The 23,425-nt window shown below is 35.4% G+C and overlaps 1 long non-coding RNA gene across 3 annotated transcripts in view; it reads right to left on the bottom strand.

Annotated features, from left to right (window-relative positions):
* LOC140614473 (uncharacterized) overlaps window positions 1-2,420 on the bottom strand; it is a 151,362-nt gene extending 148,942 nt beyond the window's left edge. The window contains exon 1 of one of the 3 annotated variants that reach the window (XR_012015324.1): window positions 2,159-2,420. This is a non-coding gene — a long non-coding RNA (uncharacterized lncRNA). The remainder of the gene's footprint in view (window positions 1-2,158) is intronic. The other 2 variants (XR_012015325.1, XR_012015326.1) reach the window with 2 other exon arrangements.
* Window positions 2,421-23,425: the final 21,005 nt, after the last annotated feature.

Raw genomic sequence — 23,425 nt, 5'->3', positions numbered from 1 at the left:
GTCATTTGATAATTAAGGGAAATGGAACAAGTGGCTGGCAGAGAACAAATAAGGGGGACGTACAGGTGTCAATAAAGTTTCTGTTCAGGTAAATCACCAAGAATTTTTACATAAGGTTGCTTAATACAAATTTAAGATAAAACTGCCTTTCGAATGGTAGCACCTTGAGCCTATGGTAGTTGACACCCAAACAATCAGCTATTTATTTTTTAAAAAACAGAGTGTTTAGTGTCTAGGAGACAAAAGTATTAGGTAGCTGATTTTTTACATTCCAGAGCCAGTGGGTTTTCATGGTACAGATACACCTAATTTTTTTTTCTCAGGGAACTAAAGCAAATTAATGTTCTATTCATGGATCTTCTCTAAATAAATCGTAGAGAACCAGAGAGAGGCTGGGAAAGAAAACAAAACAAAAGCCTGCGATATGAGCTAAGACTGCTGTTAACAATTGTTTACCCTCTTTTGTCCTTTCTTCCCCTGTACCATTGAATTTATTCCAAGGGGCCTTAACCACCCGCCCCCCCCCCCCCTCCACACACACCACCACCACCTACCTCCACTTCACAGGTCATTGGCTAAACTATAAAATTTTAAATCCAGCCATTGTTCACGAGGAGACTCAAGGCCACTCATGCAGGGTCTGTTAGAGCCTACACAGCTGTAAGCAACAGCCCAATTATATCCTACACCAGGGAGTGTCTCCCCATTCCCAAGGAAGGTTAACCAAAACTTAGGATGTTAGATTTTGTTAGTGCTTTTTGCCCCACAAGTGAAGTTAAGCCTAAAAGAAATTAATGATATGTCTGCGTGTCATGGATAAATAGAAAGATCTCATTCAAACCTGTATGTCCTTTTACTAGGCAACATGGACTTCCTCCTAAGTACCTAATTATCAAACTAGCTCCTCCTGGAACTTGATTTCCTCTTTTTAGAGGAATGCTACCAGTTCCTAAAAATATAGGATTTTTTTCTTCCCAGAGTGACAATGCTGCCTATGTTTGTAAAATATACGTTAGGCAAAGAGTCCATTGATCAAACTCTTTTTTGAGGGATTCCTGGGTGGTTCAGCGGTTTGACGCCTGCCTTTGGCCCAGGGCACGATCCTGGAGTCCCGGGATCGAGTCCCACGTTGGGCTCCTGGCGTGGAGCCTGCTTCTCCCTCCCCCTATGTCTCTGCCTCACTCTCTCTCTGTCTATCATGAATAAATAAATAAATCTTAAAAAAAAAAAAACTGTTTCTGAAGTTATTTGAATGCTATTTTAAGATTGTTAAATAAGACTTCCATTTTCTATATATGGATTTCTCTAAGGAGTTGTAGGAAATTACTGAATTATATCAGTACACTGTGTTTTCCTGCATATTTTGCTAGCCGGTCTCTCCATTAGTGAAATTGACTTGAAAGCCAATGAAATATTTCAATGAGATAGCAGAGTTTTAATATCAGCTAATGAAACTAATTTCTCAATTCATCTGTTTGCTTTTTCCAAGGGCATCCAACCAAACCTTTCAGAAAAAAATTAGTATGTTGTCTTCCTTTTATTAAATCAACTCTGAGATAATGGCCAAATGCATGTGGAAGAGATGTCCAGCTCCACCATTTAAATCCTTCTGGGCATTTCGGCATGAATCCACTGTTTAGGGCTCATCAAAAAAGCAGCAGCCTGATGAGGATACATGCAGAATCCTGGGGAAGATGGCAATTTATATGTTCCTCTCTTTAGCACTGATTTGCTCTCAGTAAGGTTTACAGCCTTGGTTTCCTCCCTTTCTTTGAACTGGTAAGTATTTATATCTGGTCTGTACATCACCCTCAAAAAACTGGCTAGTGCTACCAGTATTTTTTTTTAATTCTTATAAAGAGACCTCAGATTCTGATCACTACAGCCAATTCTCTCATAAATATTGTTCTCAAGTATTTAAACATAAATTGTTACATATTTATTATTTTACAATCTTATTACCATTTAGAAAAGAGTATGTAATACTTGTTAATAAAAGTTTAAAAATGTATGAAGTATTTGATTACTAACAGAACCCCTATGTTCTGACGTCTCCCACACATCTTATCTTTTAAATGTGCCTGTTTCTCTCCCCCCCCACACACTGTTTTCTCTTTCTCCCCACTGCCATTCCCCCCACCCCCTTGCTCACACTTACTTCCACTCTGGCTATCTCTCTCCAGCTTTTGTGTGCTTTCTTATGGCTTCCGCTTGTGAGCTGTCTTCAGAGGACTGCGGTTGGCCTCCTGGAGCAGTATCACCCACAAAGGAGGAGAGTTGGCAGGGCCTGGGGGCTACACTTCCCTGGGCAAGGAGCCACAGCCAATGACCAGCCAGTGGAAGCATTAAAACCCAGCTGCCTTACTTTGAGGCTGGTCAAAGGCCTAAGTGCAATTTCCTCTTAAAGGCTCCCATCAGGATCAGGCTGCCACTGGGACTCAGGCAGAGGCTGTACCCTTGCATGGCCTCCTCCCTCCCAGGGCTTACTTCTTCTACCTCCTCAGAGGAATCCTTGGGAAGCACTTACTTCGTCATTTATACAAAAATATTCATCTTTGAGCCAGCTTCGGGGGGTGGGGGAGTCCTAAGACACCATCAAAAAGGTTTCCATGTCTCTAATATTACCCTTCAGGTTTTCTTGTTCAAGGGAACAAGAGTAACTGTGCCTGTAACAAAAGTAACCCTTCAAAAATCCAAGTCTGCTCACGACATGGATCTGCTTCAAAACTTTCAAGGATGCTCCATTGTTCTTATAGACATTCTGACACTTTAATCTTTTTTTTTTTTTTAAGAGGGGAGAGTGGGGTAGGGGAGGAGGGGGGCAGACAGAAAGAGAAAATCTTAAGCAGGCTCCATGCCCAGTGTGGAGCTGATGCAGGAGTCAATCTCATGATCCTGAGATCATGACCTGAGCAGAAATCAAGAGTCAGATGCTTAACAGACTGAGTCCTGCCACGTGCCCCCTGACACTTTAATCCTGAGCATGAGTTCCTTTATGATCTTGCCCTACATAACCCTTCACTTTTATTTCTTCCCACATTTCAGTCCTGTTGGACTTTTCAGTTCTCTGGGTACTCCCTCTCCAGGCTCTCTCTGGTCTCTGGTCCTTCAAAGAGGCTATTTCCTCCATCTGAATCAATCTGACCCTCTTTAGTCTCTGTAACTGGACCATAACTTCTGCAGGTTCTCAGCCTTTGGAGAGAGACAAGCTTGTCTCTACCTTCCTCAGGCCAGGTCATGTGCTCCCAGACATCATAGAGTGAAACCTGCCTTATGTCTAATATGTCATAGTGAAACCTGCCTATGTCTAGAGTGAAACATGCCCCAAGGGCCTTCCTTACCAGATTTTATGTTCTGTGGGAAGATGGGCTATGGCTACACCTTGGTACCTATCAGAATGTGTGGCATAGAGTTGGGACTTTAAAAGAGTTTGTTGAGTGACTCCAGTGATAGATTAAGAGGTGGGTCAATTTGGCATTTGCATGGAGAGCCAATCTTTATAAGACGCTCAAAACATGACAAGATAGAGAAAATCTCATTTACAGAATCCTCTCAGGGAGAACATTGTGAGTGATTGAAAGAGATGGTTGGATAAGAGGCTATGGTGAGAGCTGATATCAGACTCAGTTTAACAATGTCAGACTCAGTTAACAATGGATGAGCCCCAAACTCCCTTTTTGGGAGGCTGGATCTGGTGAATGGCAGGACTCTAATACTGCTAAGTCCAAGTTTGAGGCCAGAGCTGAATGGCTGTGGCCAATGGAAGAGATGAGGAGGGTAGACACTAGGGGGCCTTTCCCGCAACCCCCAACCTTCTCCTCCCCTTGCAATCTTTAATAAAACTTGAAAAATAAATAGCATGAATATGATAATTAGGCATCAAAGCTATTAGTCTATCCAGAGATCCCACATATCTTTTAGACCTGAATGAGTATTTTTTTTTTCTAAAATAAAACAGAAAAGCCTTTGCTATAACAGACTAGTCCTCCTTGTAATTTAGGTCCTGAATTTTCCACTGCTGGTATCATCATCAAAATCATGCCCACTGATGGCAAGACAATTGCAGTGTCTTGAAAGAATTTTTATCAGAGGGATCCCTGGGTGGCGCAGCGGTTTGGCGCCTGCCTTTGGCCCAGGGCGTGATCCTGGAGACCCGGGATAGAATCCCACGTCGGGCTCCCGGCATGGAGCCTGCTTCTCCCTCTGCCTGTGTCTCTGCCTCTCTCTCTCTCTCTGTGTGACTATCATAAATAAATAAATTAATTAATTAAAAAAAAAAAAAGAATTTTTATCAGGGAGGGGTGTTAAAGAGATAACCCAATAATAATTCTAGAGTTGGGGACCATCTCCCTTATACCCTCAGATCTGGCTGGGAGAGAAAGAGATGGGGGAGATTTCATAGAGCTACAGTTTCACAAACTGATAAATAAGCCCATTTTATGCTTAATTGCTTTAATTCATTTCTGATAACCTTGCCCTTAAGTAAAAAACTGTTAAATTTTCATAGGAGACAAGCATGACATGTTCCATAGGAGACAAGCATGACATGTCATGTTCCATGACATGTTCCATTATACCCAAGTAATTTCAGAGAGAGTAAAATATGAAAATTAAACAATGAAAACAAGACAATATAGGTCAAAAATAAGCAAATAAATTTTGTACAAAAAAGTGATATGATAAAAGTTTATTGCCTCTTTTTTGGCAATGGTTTCTTCATGAAGTTTTCAGCTTTTTGCTTGCTCATATTAATCCTGAACTCAAAATAATTTAAAAATAATGTTCCATCACAGATAATCACCTTTGCAGTCAAATGTAGGCTAAACACAAGAAAGCTTTGACTTCTGGGGAAATGGCACTCATGGACAAGAACTTGAAGAGGAATAGAAGATGCTACCCCTTCATCCTTCTTGCCTGGCATATAAATTTAAATATAAATCAAAATGTTTGGGGTCCAAAGATAGTAGATAATTCAGTTAGCTTCATTTGATAGTTTCTGTCATGAAATTGTTCAGTCAAGAAAATTGGTGAGACTTTCTGTGCCAGAAACTCTAATGATGAAATATTATTTGATATATCATACCCATTTGGTGTGGCTTTGGTTGAAAATAATTTGTATATAAAATAAAATAAATAAAATAAATAAAATAAAATAAAATAAAATAAAATAGTAGTCATTATTCAAAGAACAGCGCTATGGACTAGATGTGCCCTCCCCAAATTAGTTGTAGCTCTAATCTGATATGATGGTATGTGGAGGTGGGGCCTTTGGGAGGTGAGTAGGTTTGGTGAGGTCGTGAGGGTGGAGCTGCTATGATGGGATTAGTGCCCTTATAAGAAGAAGAGCCTAATAAACTCACTGGCTCACATACTCCAGCTTCAATGTGGTGATACAGCAAGTAGGTAGCTGTCTGTAAACTGAGAGGAGGGTACACACCCAACAGCAAATCTGTCATGATCTTGATCTTGGACTTCCCAACCTCTAGAACTGTGAGGAAATAAACGTGTTGCCAGCTAATCTATGATATTTTATAATAGCAGCCTAACTAATACAAGTAGTCTAAAATTCTCAAGTGCTATTCAGATTTTTAAAAAGTTATTAACTGAATGTCCATCGTGTAAGATAAATCTGAACTACATAATTTGTTCTCCTCTCTGTTTCCCTTCCTTTCTTCAGGGTCACCTCAGTGGCATGGGCTCTGAAATGGGTTGGCAGAGATGTGGAAGGGAATTCCCCATTGATTCAAGAAAAAGTTTTGATAGAAATTTAATGTATCTTACTATATACAATGACTAACAAACTGTTTACTTTTTTTATTATTTGGTTTCAATATTAAATCCCATTAGTCTGTGGTAGTTACTGACTTCTGTTAAGAATGTGATTCCAGAATATCAGCTCAGTGTTACCAAACAATTCTCCACTGATTTCTTATATTCCTTTGTGGTCTGAGCCAAACATATCCTTTGGTTAGAAGGATATGTTTGTACATCAAATAGCCTGGGAAGCCAGAGATAATGTGTTCTTCTGGAGAGATTTGAAGACATCCAAGGATAGTAGAGATTTATTGCTTTACTTCCCTCCCTGGAGATATTTGCTTAAGTTCCATGGTAATTAGTAATCTTTTTCTCCAAAGGGGAAGACAGGTAGATGTGCCCACAGTCCATAAAAGTTTCAAGTCTCCTAGTTTGTGGGCTTATCTCCTCTTCCATCACTGCATGTAGAGATATCCATCACATCATCTCTCATGAACTAGGGCATGGGGAACTGACACAAGATGCTGCCCTGGCTACATGAGAATGATAAACCATCTTTGCCTCTGACTAACCGAGAGTCTGGTGTCTTCTGCAGTATATGTACATAAAATCGTGGCACGCTAACTTGTTAGTTTGCAATTAGGGTAAAATCTCAGATGTTTCACAGTTTCAGACTTAACACTGAGTTTTCAAAATTCTAAGAAAGTGATTAGGGAACATTCTGGCGCATTCTCCCACAAACACGGCACTGCCAAGTACCCCTTTGTGTTATGCACTGAAGTGAAATATAGTCTGAATTTTTAAACAGTGTCTTGTACTATGAGAAAAATATACTTATCAAAAATAACCAAGAGTTTATTTCAGATTTTTTATGTGGAAACTGACCAATTTTGCTTTAGCTTGGCTTTATTTAGACTTAGTTCAGGATTTCTTAGATGATAGAGGCTAATGATATATCTTTTTTAACAATAGCTTAATAAGACATTCTGGGTTTTTTGTTTGTTTGTTTGTTTGTTTGTAAGAAACACATACACCTATATTCAAACTTCAGGAACTTGGCAATATTTATCTCAAGCAATTTCAATAGGGAAATTATGCTCTGACTCAAAAGTTATTATTCTGAATGCTCTAAAATATTTTTGCCCTTTGTGGATGACTATGTCTATTGCTCACAGCCACTGTGCCACTTTTTTGTTGATGGAGTAGGTGGAGAGTTCTTGATTGCTGGGAAATGGAAGCCTCTGTAGCCTCAGGAAATAAAACTATGATAATTCCTTTGCCAATAATAGGCCCAGAATGGACAAGTGATCCAGTTCCTGATATCTCTGTAGAAGAGGCAGCTCATCCTAAATAAGAAGACTAAACCTTCTTAGGAGAAGTTGCCCTTTTAATCATTCTTTGGAATGTGGAGATGATGTCTTGGTTTGTCACAGCCATCTGGGGATTATCATGAGAGTAAAAGCCAATATATTCTGGATGACAGAGCATAACACTAGGAAGAACAAGGTCCTTGAGAGCACTGTTGAGTAGCAGAACAGACTGGGGCAACCCTTACTTACCAGCTTCCCACTAAATGAATAAAATTAACTTTTGCTTATTCAAGCCACCAAAAAAAAAAAAAAATCAGATTTTTGTTCTGAGACACTGAGTGCACTCGTAATTGATATTCAAAGAAGACTTGTGGAGGAGATGTGTTAGTAAGAAAATAACACAGCAATTAATTTATTACCTTAGCATTTAAATTTTAAAGCATTTATGGGGCACCTGAGTGGCTCAGTCAGTTAAGCGTCTGCCTTTGGCTCAGGCCATGATCCCGGGATCCTGGGATCAAGTCCCACATTGGGTTCCCTGTTCAGTGGGGAGCCTGCTTCTCCTTCTCTCTCTCTCTAGTGTTCTCTCTCACTCTTAAATAAATAAGTGAAATCTTAAGAAAAAATTTAAAACATTTATATCAGTATCAAATGGTTTGCAATACTGGTGATTTTTTAAAATCAAAGTCTGATACAAAGACACTTATTTGCTTTAACTGTTCTTTTGTTGCAGGATTATCATCAATAAATATAAAAATTTGGCTTTTCAATCATAAGGGTACATTTTATCAACAAGATTATTATCCCAATCCTTCTTCACATTTAGGAATGTCATTTTTGCTTTAGATATTTTCCTTCTATAATGGCACTTGAAATTTAGATATATGGATTGGCTTGCTCATTCTAAATAGTTAAAAAGTTCTTAAGGAAAAAAAAAGTTCTTAAGGAAACATTTATAGATTTTTTTAACTAGTAATTTTATCAAGGTCAGTGAGGGAAAATATTTGACTAATCTTCCAGTATACTTTCTCCTTCTGAGCAAGAGAAGGCTTCAAATTCCTTCTGAAAACATAAAATAAAATACATTTAAAATGTCCCTATTCCAGACAGCTACTAGCAACCAATCAAATAATATAAAACTTATATATAGCCTTCATCTAGTGGCTTAGCAGTTAATTTTAACCTTCATTTTAATCAGTTAGCAGATGTTTTAAGCATAAAACTTGTCTCCCTTATGACATTTCAAGTAGCATTAAGTACAATAAGCCCATACAGCTGACAACTTCACTGCTTCCATAATTATACAGATCCAAATAGTTCCCCCAAATATAACAAGCACATAACAGAAAAAGGTTTACATAGGTTGAATATTTGCAAATCAATCAATATGATACAACACACAATAAAAGAAAGGATAAAAACCACCTTCAAATTGGTAAGGAAGAGGTAAAACTTTCACTATTTGCTGATGACATGATACTATATATAGAAAACCCAGAGACTCCACCAAAAAAACTACTAAAACTAAATCCAGTAATGTCTCAGGATACAAAATCAATGTACAGAAATCTGTTGCATTCCTATATACTAATAATGAAGTGGTAGAAAGAGAAATCAAGAAAATAATCCCATATATAATTGCACCAAAAATGATAAAGTACCTAGGAATAAACTTAATGAAAGAGGTAACAGATCTGCACTCTGAAAACTATAAAACAATCATGAAAGAAATTAAAGATGCCACAAAGAAATAGAAAGTCTATGCTTATGGATTGGAAAAAGAAATATTGGTAAAATGTCTATACTACCCAAAGCAATCTACACATTTAATGCAGTCCCTATCAAAATACCAACATTATTTTTCACAGAACTAGAACAAATGATCCTAAAATTTGTATAGAGCCACAAAAGAACTCGTATAGCCAAAGCAATCTTGAAAAAAGAAGACAAAATCGGAGTATCACAATTTCAGATTTTAAGTTGTATTACAAAGCTATAGTAATCAAAGTAGTATAGTACTGACACAAAAATAGATACATAGATCAACGGAACAGAATAGAAAGTCCAGAGATAAACCCACAATTATCATCAATTATTCTTTGACAAAGGATGAAAGAATATGTAATGGGAAAAAGACAGTAGTGTCTTTAACAGATAGTGTTGCGAAAACTTGACAGCTACATTCAAACGAGTGAAATTGGACCACTTTCTTACATCATACACAAAAATAAATTCTAACTGGATTAAAGACCTAAATGTGAGACCTGAAACCATAAGAATCTTAGAAGAGAGCACAGGCAATAATTCCTCTGACTTTGGCTATAGGAATATTTTTCTACATCTCCTGAGGTAAGGGAAATAAAAATAAACTATTGGGACTATATCAAAATAAAAAGCTTCTGCACAGCAAAAGAAACAAGCAACAAAACTAAAAGGCAACCTATGGAATAGGAGAAGATATTTGCAAATGATATATCTGATAAGGAGCTAGTATCCAAATATATAAAGAACTGATATAACTCAACACCCCCAAAAAACAAATGATCACATTAAAAATGGGCGGAAGACATGAATAGACATTTCTTCAAAGAAGACATACAGATGACCAACAGACACATGAAAATATGCTCAACATCACTCATCATCAGGGAAATGCAAATCAAAACTAAAATGAGCTATCACCTCACACATGTCAGACGGCTAAAGTTAAAAACTCAAGAAGCAACAAGTGTTGATGAGGATATGAAGAAAAAGGAACCCTATGCACTGTTAGTGGGATTGAAAACTGGTGCACACACTGTGAAAAACAGTATGGAAGTTCCTAAGAAAATTAAAAATAGAATTCTAAGATCCTGTAATCCCACTTCTGGGTATTTACCCCAAAAATATAAAAACACTAATTCAAAGGCATGTATGCACCCTTGTGTTTATAGCAGAAGTATTTATAATAGCTAAATTATAGAAACAGCCAAATGTCCATCAATAGATGAATGGATAAAGAAGTGACACACACACACACACACACTGGAATATTATTCAGTCATAAAAAAGAATGAAATCTTGCCATTTGCAAACACATAGATTGAGCTAGAGAGTATAGTGCTAAATGAAATAAGTCAGTCAGAGAAAAACAAACACCATATGATTTTACTTATATGTGGAATTTAAGAAACTAAAGAAAGGAAAAAAAAAAAGAGTGCCTGCATGAGAGAGGGAGACAAACCAAGAAACAGACTCTTAACTATAGAGAACAAATTGATGGTACCAGAGAGGGGAGGTGGATGAAGTAGTTGCTAGGGATTAAGGGGGGCACTTGTGATGAGCACCGGGTCATGTATGGAAGTATTGAATCACTATATTGTACATCTGAAACCAATATAACATTATATGTTAACTGTACTGGAATTAAAAACTTATACCACCTCACACCAGTGAGAATGGGGAAAATTAACAAGACAGGAAACAACAAATGCTGGAGAGGATGTGGAGAAGGGGAACCCTCTTGCACTGTTGGTGGGAATGTGAACTGGTGCAGCCACTCTGGAAAACTGTGTGGTGGTTCCTCAAAGAGTTCAAAATAGAACTGCCCTACAACCCAGCAATCGCACTACTGGGGATTTACCCCAAAGATACAGATGCAGGGAAACAGCAGGACACCTGCACCCCAATGTTTATAGCAGCAATATCCACAATAGCCAAACTGTGGAAGGAGCCTTGGTGTCCATCGAAAGATGAATGGATAAAGAAGATATGGTTTATGTATACAATGGAATATTCCTCAGCCATCAGAAACGACGAATACCCACCATTTGCTTCGACGTGGATGGAACTGGAGGGTATTATGCTGAGTGAAGTAAGTCAATCAGAGAAGGACAAACATTATATGGTCTCCTTCATTTGGGGAATATAAAAAATAGTGAAAGGGAATAAAGGGGAAAGGAGGGAAAATGAGTGGGAAATATCAGTGAGGATGACAGAGCATAAGAGACTACTAACTCTGGGAAACGAACAAGGGGTAGTGGAAGGGAAGGTGGGCGGGGGGTTGGGGTGACTGGGTGATGGACACTGAGAGGAGGGCACTTGATGGGATGAGCACTGGGTGATATGCTATATGTTGGCAAATCGAACTCCAATAAAAAAGATACAAAACAATAAAAACAATACAGAGAGAGCTTTACATTACATCATTAATATACATATTAATCTTTATTAGTATACATATTTTAAAGATTTTACCTATTTGAGAGAGAGAGTGCATGAGCAGTAGGGAGGGGCAGAGGGAAATGGAGAAGTAGACTCCCTGCTAAGCAGGGAACCCCATGTGGGGCTTGATCTCCCAGGACTCCAAGATCATGATCCGAGCCCAACGCAGGCACCAACTGACTGAGCCACCCAGATGCCCTAATTTATATGTTGAACAATAAAATAATTCTACTACTTATATATTATGCTATAACAATTACAAATAATTAACTGAACATATGAATAATTTCACTTGAGTCCATGATTACCATATGTTCTCATGTATGTGTATGCATACATACATGGGTGTATCTGATCTTCATTTACAAATATATATTATACGTATGCATTTTCAAGCTTCTGAAGGGCCCAGAAGAAAAAGAAAAAAATGTCTTTTTAACCAAAATTTAGAACCTGGCAATCAAAGTATGAAACTCACCAATGCACAAGGATGTAGTATCAAGAATATCAGCCCTATAATCAGACTGGGTTTGAATTCTAAATTATTTTCCTTTACAGTTACCATGAAATTTAAATAATATCTTGTTAGCTCATGAACAAAGTACCAGAACACAACGGGCCCTCAATAAATGTTGGTTTCTTTCTCTTTCTATTAGAACAAGACCAGAAACTCTTGCAGGGCAGGAAGTGCTCCCTATCATCTCTACATCCACAGACTCTAGAATACAAAATAAATGTCACAGTTACTAGAACCAATGATCAATGAGTCATTTTGAAATGGGAATAGTGCTGTGATTGGCTACCAGTGGTCATGAATGAAAGACTTCCCTTTCAGCAGACTTTGAAGGCATGGCTTTGGGGCATGTCTGGACTATGACGGTGGAAGGAGACTTAATGAAAAATGCATTCATCACAAAGGCAACTGGGGTGATTTCAGTGTCAGCTCTGGCAGCAACTTTTAATACTGTGTGCTCCCAGGATTCAGTCCACTGCTAGACCTATGGTGAGTTTCAACCTGGAGTTAAAAGGGTAGAAATGCCTCCTCTGAGGATAAAGAGTCTATACACAGATTCCAGAAATGAATTTCCAGTCTGGTACACTTATTCTTCACAATTTGCAAGCAAAAAGGCAAGTAAGGCAAAAGAGTGGATGCAAGCTAACAGGCAGGTGTCCGTGATCTTTTGTGCTGGGCAGGAAATAAAAGCAGAGCTGTGTCTCAGATGACACAGAAGCAAGGAAAATAAAAAGAAGTAGAAACAGTAATTTTTCTGACCGCTGAAGCAACCCCTTATAGGAAACTATCTTCTTTAATTTGGGTGCTAAACACAATATAAGTACCTGTCCCAACCCATAAACTAGTACAAAGATTCTATTCCTTCTGCAGCTCATCTTTGAGAGGGAAGAAAGGGAAATATTAATCCTTCCTTGGATCTCACTCTTGGGAAGAAAGGGAAATATTAATCCTTCCTTGGATCTCACTCTTTTCACCTACCTTCACATTCTGTTTGTGCTTCCATGTCTCTGTGCGTGTGTATGTGTGCAATCCTAAATGCTCCAACTATAGCAGCAACCTCTGTCACAGCCCTGGGGGTGGAGGCTGGGGCTGGAGGGAGAGCAATTCCCTGGCCTTGGTCTCCTTCCAGAATGGCTGGTGGGAATGAATCAGCTTCCTCAAGGCTTTCTCAGTGTGAAAATGAATGGCATTATTATTTGTCATCTTTAATATTTTTAGTGAATCATATCTTAAATTAGATCAAGGGCCTGACCTATTTAACTCTAGCAGGTTGCCAGCGGCTGAGGATTGATAGAAAGCCATAATTTTGGCATATTACAATGGTTGATGATCACTATTATATAAGAGTCAGGAAATAAATGATAAATGATATTAAGTATTGTCTCAGAAGGAAGGAAAATGTTTAGTGCATGTTGTAAATATAATAACCTTATAGAAAAAAAGAATGTGATGTATCAAAAAAAATTTCTGCCAATTCAGGTAAAAATCAAGTAAATATCTTATATAATTTTGAACATTAGATTTTTGGGTATTTTCATTTCAGGAAGTTTATGAATTAAATACCTAAGAGTTCCTTTTATTAAAAAGAACAAAAACTCTGGGAAAAAAATGTGTTAAAAATCTGTTTTAAGTGTATTGCAGAACTGATAAGAAAGATAGGAATACACACACACACACACATGCACACACACCCCTACACACACACACCCATAGGAAATAAAGGAAGAAAGAAATTGGGAAATCTGGGGTATAAGTAAGCACCCAGGTTGATCTTGGGGTTTGCAGAATCCTAGTGACCTTGGAGCTCTGGTGTTTGATGATGGTATAGGAGACAGAGGCATAAGCAGGGACACCAAAAGGCTCATCTCGGTGAGAAATAAATTTACAACACAGAGGACAACAGGATTCTTGCTTGCCTGTCTCATCTTGGTCCCATGTACACAGAAAAATAATTCTTCCCTGAGGATTCCTAACAAACCAGGTGTGGACCCATAAATTCAGCAAAGTTTCAGCAAGTTATGGAAGGAAGCCTCTTAAAACAGAAAGAATACAAGATTAAGAATATAAGGTTTGGCATATCTGGGTGGCTCTGTCAATTAGGCATTCAACTCTTAATTTCAGCTTAGGTCATGATCTCAGGGCTGTGAGATCCAGCCTTGTGTCAGGCTATACTGGGTGTGGAGCCTGCTTAAGATTCTCTCTTCCTCTTCCTCTTCCTCTGATCCTATTCTCCCTATCTTGAAAAAAAAAAGGAAGAAGAAAGAAAAGAAAGAAAGAAAGAAAGAAGAAAGAAAGAAAGAAAGAAGAAAGAAAGAAGAAAAAAGAATATAATGTTAAGTACGTGTAACACTTATTAGAAGAAGAAAAGAAATCACAACAAAATATAAATTTTAAAAAGCTGACCAATGTCACAATGATCAGAAAATCCAGAAGGAAAACATAATATGTTCTATTAAATAATAGCCTGACGTACCACTTTAATAGTGTTTTCCTACATTTTTTGGCTGCCAATTCCTTGATCAGCTTTTTCTATGACAGAACTTTTGTTATATCAATTCAACTGGGAGGATAAAAAGATAAATTAGTCTTTTCTAGCGTATTTGATGAAAAACAATTTTTTAAAATCAACACTTATAAAGTTTCTACTTTACAATTTGTTATTGGTAACATGATTTTTAAAGATTATTACAAACTATGGTAAAAACTATTGTTTCTTCGTTAGTGAGGTAGAAAATTTAAGCACATTTTACATTTATTATGCAGTGATATATCTTAAATGCTTTGAATTGATTATACTCAGTGAGTACTTTGTCATATATGTCCTCATACTGACGTAGCATGAGTTGTATGCTTTCATCTTCAACGTTAATAGCTCCTGTCAAAACATAATGGAATTCAAATCTTTTTCCAATGTGTTTATATGTCTCATGTCCTTTTATCACTTGGATTATGAAACAATCCAAGAGTCTACCTGCTACTTTTATTTGAAAGTTATTTCTTCCTCTTCCTGAAATACTGTTTTTGGTATAAGATTTTTAAAAAATTGTTACAATTCTTCTTTTTTCTTTTTAAAAAATTTTTATTTACATTCAAATAATTAACATATAATATATTATTGGTTTCAGAGGTAGAGGTCAGTGATTCATCAGTCTTATGTAACACCCAGTGCTCATTACATCACATGCCCTCCTTAATGTTCATCACCCAGTTACCCCATCCTCCTATTCCCCTCCTCTCTATACAGTTTACTTCTTAATGTCAGGATGATTTCTTCTGATTTAATTGATCATTTTTATTGCTTTTGTTTCAAATTCCATTTTTTTAATCCTAATTATCTCTCAGGTATCTAAGAAATAAATTTGAAGATGAAAAATACAACTAAGTAGAAATCTACAATTAATGACTATTTTATTAAAGTGTTCTAAAATGTCCTTCCAAATTGCAGTAAAAATGTTATATTCCCAATTCAGTTTTTGTTCAGATCCCCAAAAGACCTGAGGCTACTGCAACAGCATCCAATACAAAGGGAAGTGTGACAGAGGAGAAACACTGGAATTTAAGTAGGCAGTGGTTCAAAGCGACTTTGGTTTAAATATACTTTGACAATACTGATAAAACATATGTCCTCATAAGCACACTACTAGGCCTCCTTCAGGCAATGGAAGAGTCCCTTGAGAGTAACGAGTCCCACAGGGGCCCATTGCTAAACTTTATTATTTTCCTGGAAAATCCTCTATTCAACTCAATTCTCTTATCCGTCAAAAGCTGGAATTCCTACTACACATGTAGTACAAAAAGCCTCAAGAACAAATTTAATTTATTCTTCAATTGCTAGTGCTCTCAGGCAACTAGCTAAAAGCACATCAAAATCTCCATTGGAGGGATTAATTTTTATTTCTTATCTCAGAATATTTCCACTCTACTGTGAATGAGTGCCTGAAGAAATCTATAGGCATCAGGATGAAACCTATGAAACACTAAATATTGGAATTACAGAATATGGAATATAAAGTAAATATATCAAATACATTTAAAAGCATCGAAGATAGGTAGAGCAACTTGAGCAAAGAATAGGTCTTTTTAAAAAAAACATGTTTGAAAATGAAGCAAATGGAACTTTTAAAAAATTAAAGCAAATTTAAAACTTGATAATATGTTAAACAGCAAATAAAGCAAATATGAAGAAAATATTAGTGAATCAAAAACACTTAAACTTCAAAAATGTAGCACAAAAAGTCTAGGAGAAGGAAAATAGTAGAGGCACAGAGGCTGATTTTAAAAGGGTGCTATATGTCAATTAAATATTTCAGAAGGGGTTTTGGGGGAGAATGTTGAAGTAGCACTATTGAAAGCATAATGGCTGAGAACCTTCTAGATGTGTTGATAGGCAAAAATCTTTATATTTATAAAGTCCAATGAATTCCAAAAAGGATAAATTAAAGAAGACATATGTACATATACATAGCATAGTCAAAATGCAGAACAAAAAAGAAAAAGGAAAAAAGTCTTAAATAGCCAGGGAAAAAAAAAGGACATGTTACCTAAAAAATGAACAATGAACAAGTTGATGGCTAAGTTCACTACAACAATAGAGACCAGAAAAAAAGTGAAGTTATGTCTTCAGAATCCTGAGAAAAAACAACTATTAATCAATAATTAAATATCCAGAAAAATTACTTTTCAAAAATGATGATAAAATAAAAACACTTTTAGACAAAACAAAAAACTGAGTTTACCACTTACAGCAATAGATGATCACTGAAGTCAAATATCTAAATCATGTAGTTTAAGGGTAAGAAAATTACTGCAATTATTTTCAAATGCAAGAAGGAATAGTAGACAAACATATCAGTAAGCATGTGGGCAAATTTAAACAAGTATTGATATATGAAGTGATAATGATAATGATGATTTGTAAAGTAAAAAAAAAATGATAAAATTGAAATACTACAACACAATAGCATTTACATTGGCAAGGTGTGGTCTAAAATGTCCTAATATTCCTCTTTGTATTCTTTCAGGAGGAGGCACAGATATTAACAACAGACTTAGTTAAGGATACACTTTAAGATATAGGGTAAACAGTGAAAATATGGATATACAGAATATAGTCTTCAAAATAATTAAGGAGAAAATGGAATTTTAAGAGAAAAAACATTCAAAATTGAAAAAAGGAGAAAAATAGAATAAGGAAAGCACAGAGGGTAGCCCGGGTGACTCAGCGGTTTAGCACCATCTTCAGCCCAGGGTGTGATCCTGGAGACCCAGGATTGAGTCCCACTTGGGGGACTCCCTGCCTAGAGCCTGCTTCTCCCTCTGACTGTGTCTCTGCCTCTGTGTGTGTGTGTGTGTGTCATGAATAAATAGATAAAATCTTAAAAAAAAAAAAAAGGAAAGCACATAGAAAGCACAAAATAACATGGCAGAAGTAGAGGCAAACACACAAGTATTCACAATCAATTTAAATTAATTAAATACTTAATTAAATGATAACAATCATTAGACTGGATTAAAATACCAAATCTACTTATTTGTTTTGGGGACATGTTTGTAATTTATAATGCCACAGAAAATTTCAGGGAGAGAAAAGTATAAGAGAAATAATAGAAAGTAGCAAGAAAAAAAAATTGAGACACATGATATAACCTCAACACTTTTGAAAGATTGAAATATGTTCTAAACTTGTATTCATTTAAAACAACTACCCCTCTCCTTCATTTTTGTGCTCTCTCTAATAAATGAATCTGTCTTTAAAAAAAGACAACATAGACACATAAAGATTTCAGACATTGAAATTATCAGACCCAGACTTTAAACTACCTGCTTAATAAGTAAAAGATAAAAGACAAATTTAAAAAGTTTTTCCAAAGAACCAAGAATATATAAAATATCATGTAAATTTTTAAAGAAAAAAAAAAGTCTAAATAAAAATTCTAGAATTGAAAAATATCTAGGAACTCAATGAATGGTTCAACAGAAGATTAGATAAAGCCAAGGATAAAATTAGTAAAATGGAGGATAGGCCAAAAGAAATTATTCTGAATGAAGTACAGACACAAAAGCATAAGAAATATAGAGAAGGTGAGAAACATAGAGGTTGCCACAAAAAGTTACACATTCAGTTAGAATTCCAGAGGCAAAAGAAAGAAAGAATTAGGCAGAAACAATACTTGACAAAATGATGGCTGAGAACCTGCCAAACCTTTGAAAGACACCAATATACAAATTCAAGAATACCAACAGATAACAAACAAGATAAATTAAAAGACAAATCCAGGGCAGCCCAGGTGGCTCAGTGGTTTAGCGCCGCCTTCAGCCCAGGGTGTGATCCTGGAGACCCGGGATGGAGTCCCACGTCAGGCTCCCTGGGTGGAACCTCCTTCTCCCTCTGCCTGTGTCTCTGCCTCTCTCTCTCTGTGCCTGTCATGAATAAATAAATAAAATTAAAAAAAAAGACAAAATCCACACTTAGAGATCATATCAAAACTCCAGAATGTTTAAAGATAAAGAAAAAAATATATAAAAATCAGGCTGAGAAAAAGGATAATTTACCACCAAACAAATAGTGGATAGAGTGATGGCAACAATGAAACTAGAAAATATTAGAATAATATTTTCAGAGTGTTTACCCCCACCAAATCTGTCAGTCAAGAATTTTAAACTTTCCCCCCCAAAATAATTTTAAACCCAGCAAAAATGTCCTTCAATATTTAAGGTGAAATATTTTTAATTTTAGTCAAACAAAAGCTAAGGGAATTTACTATCAGTAGACCAACAGTAAAAAAAAAAAAAAAAAAAAGAAAGAAAGAAAGACAAAAAGAGAAAAAGTGAAAATAGGTGGAAAATGACAATAATTAAAATTTAAAAATAATAACAAAAATTAAAAAAGGAAAAATGATTATGTGTTGAAGATAGGAAATATGAGGAAGAATGAAGAAACAAAATAATGAATATATCAGTAAAAGTAAAATTTGATGATATAAACATAAAAAATGGTACTATGTAATATAAAATAAAAAATGAATTTAAAAAATACACAAAAGTGATAGCATAGAGTCAAGAGAAAAAAATGAAATTAAAATAAAAAGTTGGCTCTTTTATTGTCTGGAGCAAAGAGCAGATTAACATTAGGTTGATTAGTAAAGGATACAAATTGTGGGGATTTTTTTTTTTAATAACAACTAAAAAGTATTTAACTTCCGAACTAGTAAAGGAGAAGTTTTTTTTTTTAATTTAAAATAGAGCTACCCTATGACCCAGCAATTGTACTACAAGGTATTTATCCCAAAGATATGAATGTAATGATCCAAAGGGGCACCTGCACTCCAATGTTTATAGCAGCAATGTCCACAATAGCCAAACTGTGGAAAGAGCCAAGATGTCCTTCAACAGATCAATGGATAAAGAAGGTAATTCATATATATATATATATATATATATATATATATATATATATATATACATATATATATGTATATATACATATATATATATACACACAATGGAATGTATACAATGGAATACTACTCAGCCATCAGAAAAGATGAATACTTACCATTTGCATTGACATGGATGGAGTTGGAAGGTATTACGCTAAGGAAAATTATCAGAGAAAGACAATTATCATATGGTTTCTTCATATGTGGAACGTAAGAAACAGCACAGAGAATCATAGGGGAAGGGAGGGAAAACTGATTGGAAGTCATCAGCGAGGGAGAAAAACCATGAGACTCCAAAATATAGGAAACAAACTGAGGGCTGCTAGAGAGGAGGTAGGTGGGGGAATGGGTAATTGGGTGATGGGCATTAAGCACGACACGTGATAAGCACTGGGTGTTATACACAACTAATGAATTATTGAACTCTGCATCTAAAACTAAGGATGTACTATATGTTGGCTAATTAAATTTAAATTAAAAATTTTTAATAACCAATCCAAAAATAGGGGGAAAAATAAAAGAAGTTAGAACAGGACATAGAACACAAAATATAGAAATCTAGTGTGACAATAGAAAGCAGATAGTAAAACAGTAGATATAATACCAAATGTTTTACTAATTACACTAAATACAAATGGAATATAGACAAAGCTTGTCACAGTAGATTTATATATACATCTATACATATACATTATTTGCAAGACATACCTAAAACACATAAAGATTCATAAGGGTTAAAAATAAAACAGTGGCAAAAGATAAATCGACACTTGACAAAAGAAAGATTGTATAGCTTCATTAATATCAAAGTAAACTTAAAAGCAAAAAAAAAAAAAACCATTATTGAGGATCAAAGATTCTTCATGGTCTCTTCGTAATGATTATTCACCAGGAAGGAGTGAATTTTATATTTTTATGTACCTAAACTCAACTTCAACGTATATAAAGCAAAATCTGAAAGAAATACAATGAAAAGGTAAATAATTACAATCCTAGTGGAAGATTCTAAAACCATTTTTTAAAAATATTTATTTATTTTAGAGAAAGAGAGAAAGCAGGGGAGGGTGGAAGGGCAGAAGGAGAGTCTTAAGCAGACTCTATGATGAGCATGGAGACCATACAATTCCATCTCATGACCCTGATCACGACCTGAGCTGAAATCAAGTCAGACACTTAACAAGCTGAACCACCCAGGTGTTCCAAAAACCATTTTTAAATGACTTTTCAAATACGCACCCAAAATATCAATAATTTGATCTTAAAAACTAATCTAATATATAAACAGCATTTTACCTAACAACTGCAGAAGTAATTTCTTTTCAAAGACAGACTGAACATTTACAAAATTAATCATTTACTGGGCCATGGAGCATGTCTCAAGAAATTTCAAAGGGCTGAAAACATAGAGAGTATGTTTTCTAATCACAATTCATTAAAGCAGGAAATTAAAAGCTTCAGTCAGTCAAAAAAGAGAAGAAGCAATTTCCCATATGGTTATAAATTAAAGCTTAAAATTTATAAATCACACATGGTTAAAGAAGTAATCAAAATGGAAATTAGAAAGTATTTTTAACTGAATTATAACAAAATGTTATATTTCTAAACTTGCAGAATGCTTTAAAGCAGGTTTTCTCAACCTCAGAGCCAGTGACATTTAGGGCTGGATGATTTCTTGCTGTCGGAGGCTGTCCTGTACATTGCAAGATGTTTAGCAGTATTCCTGGCTTCTCCACACTAAAAACCTATAGAATTTCCCCCTCATTGTGCCAATCAGAAATATCTATAGATATGACCCTGGTGGAGGCCAGAACTGTCCCAGGTTTAGAAACACTATTCTAAAGTGATATCTAGAGGAAAAGAAACAAAAGGGCTGATGTTCATAAGCTGAGGACACACCCATTTACCAACTTCAAGGAATGTGAGAAAAACTATCCTATTAAAGTGTATGAACGGAGGGAAGAGAAATTGATAAATATAAGAGCAGAAAGTAACAAAATAGAGAATAAATGCAGAATAAAGAGAATCAATGAAGTCAAAATTTTCTCTCTGAAAAGATTGACAAAATTTCTATATTTGGGACAAAACTAATCAAGAACAGGAGTAAAACAAATAGCCCATAACAGTAATGAAAAATAATTATAGATCCTTCAACCACCAAAAAGATAAGATGATATTAATAACAACTTTTATGCTGATAAATTGAAAAACTTAGATGAAATGAAACAATCTTTAGAAAATTACATTTTATCAAAAACTAAAAAGAGAAATAAAAAATCTGATTAATCCTATAACCACTAAAATGAACCTATAATTAAATGACTCCTAAACACACACATACAAGACAACAAACACAAAACAAAACAAAACAAAACCTACTCCAGTCCCCTGAGAGCTATTTAAATCCCAGAAAATGTTACCAAACATTTAAGGAAGAAATAACACATACCTGAGAAAATAGAAAGGAAATAATGTTCACCAATTCTTTCCATGATATAGCAAAACCTTGATAGCACAAACCAACACAGATGGAATGAGAAAGGAAAATCACAGGCCAATCTCATCCATGATCATAAATGCAAAATGTCTAGACTTAATATTGCCTAACAGAATCCAGCAATATATAAAAAAGATAAAAATATCATGACCAAATTGCATTTGTTATGGGAATGCAAGATTATTTGAAACCTCAAAATTTGCTATATTCAGAAATGAAAAAAGAAATATATGAGTATTTCTCAATAGATGCAAAAAAATATTTAATAGAATTTAACACTTATGGCAAATGTGTTTAGCTATCTTAGAATATAGTATAAATTTTAATATGACAATGGCTATTTCTCCCCCAATAATCCTATAGCTAACATCATAAAGTTAAAACATTGAAAGGTTTTCCTCTGAAATAGGAAACATGACAAAGCTGACACTTCTCTTCAACATCACATGGGAGAGGCTTTTCAAAGCCAAGAGGCAATACAATTAAAGAAAAGATTAAAAAAATTAAAAAATAAATCAAGCAGGCATCATTTGCTAATAATACAATATGGTTATAGACTGCCCAAATGGACCTAAAGATAAATTATTAACATTAATAAGTGAGTTTAGCAAGGCTACTGATACGTCAATATATAAAAATCAATTATAGTCATATGTTAAGGTTAAGCAGAAAATGAAATCTTAAATATATATTTTTATAGCACTAAACTTTGTAATACATTTAAATTTTTAACCTATTTATATACATAATTTTTATAAAAATTATAAAGAAAAATTTACCAAATAATCACTCTAAAGAGGTGCTCAATAATATTAGTTACTTACTGTTGCAATGTAAGTTTTCAAATATTTTTTTCCTTAAAGAAAAAAACTATCAACTATGGAGTATTTACCTCCAGAATTCTAAGCAATATTTTTTATCTACTTCTTGAAACAACAAAGCAATACAAGCATCATCTTCCTATGTAGATTAGGAAATGTGGCAGTGTGGGTACCATGGCTGGAACTCCTGTCTTTCTGATTTCAAAGCTCACACTCTTCACCCTATTTATCTTTTCTTGCTAAACTACTTTAAGAAGGGACATTTTCCAGGGCTCCTGGGTGGCTCAGTTGGTTAAGCATCTGACTCCTGGCTAGAGCTCAGGTCACATGATCTTGGAGTCCTGGGATCGAGCTTCATATCAGGCTCTGTGCTCAGAAAAAATATACCATTACTGTGTATTTCCAGAAAATATTCTCCCTCTGCTCCTCCCCCTGCTTGCCCTCTCTCTCTCTCTCTCTCAAATAAATAAATAAAAATCTTTTTAAAAAAGAATGGACAGTCCCCATTTATGTAATTGCTCACCTTTACTCCAAGTGTCTTTTCAACATTTTAATATGATATTGCAAAGTATCGAATCATGTTACCATAATGCTTTTCAATACCACGCTTAGAGAAATTGACAAGTTTATATACTATTTTCATTATAACAGCCAAGAAATAAATATTTATTCTGGCATTTGCAGGCAACTCACCAATGTTTGTCCAATTAATTAATGTGAGATTTTGTAGTTCTGTCTTTATTATGAAGTTGTTGAATTAAATATTTCCAGAATTTACTTGTAATTACATTGATGTCTTGGAAACAGGCAAGGGTAGACAAGGACTCTAAAAGCGCCAATGCCAGTAGGTCTTCATTGTCCTAAATGTTCTACAGACCTTTAATTTTATT

Source organism: Canis lupus, chromosome 22, assembly GCF_048164855.1.
Source record: "Canis lupus baileyi chromosome 22, mCanLup2.hap1, whole genome shotgun sequence".
Taxonomy (NCBI): Eukaryota; Metazoa; Chordata; class Mammalia; order Carnivora; family Canidae; genus Canis; species Canis lupus.
Note: the sequence above shows the minus strand (reverse complement) of the source record. Positions and strands in the feature narration are given on the sequence as shown.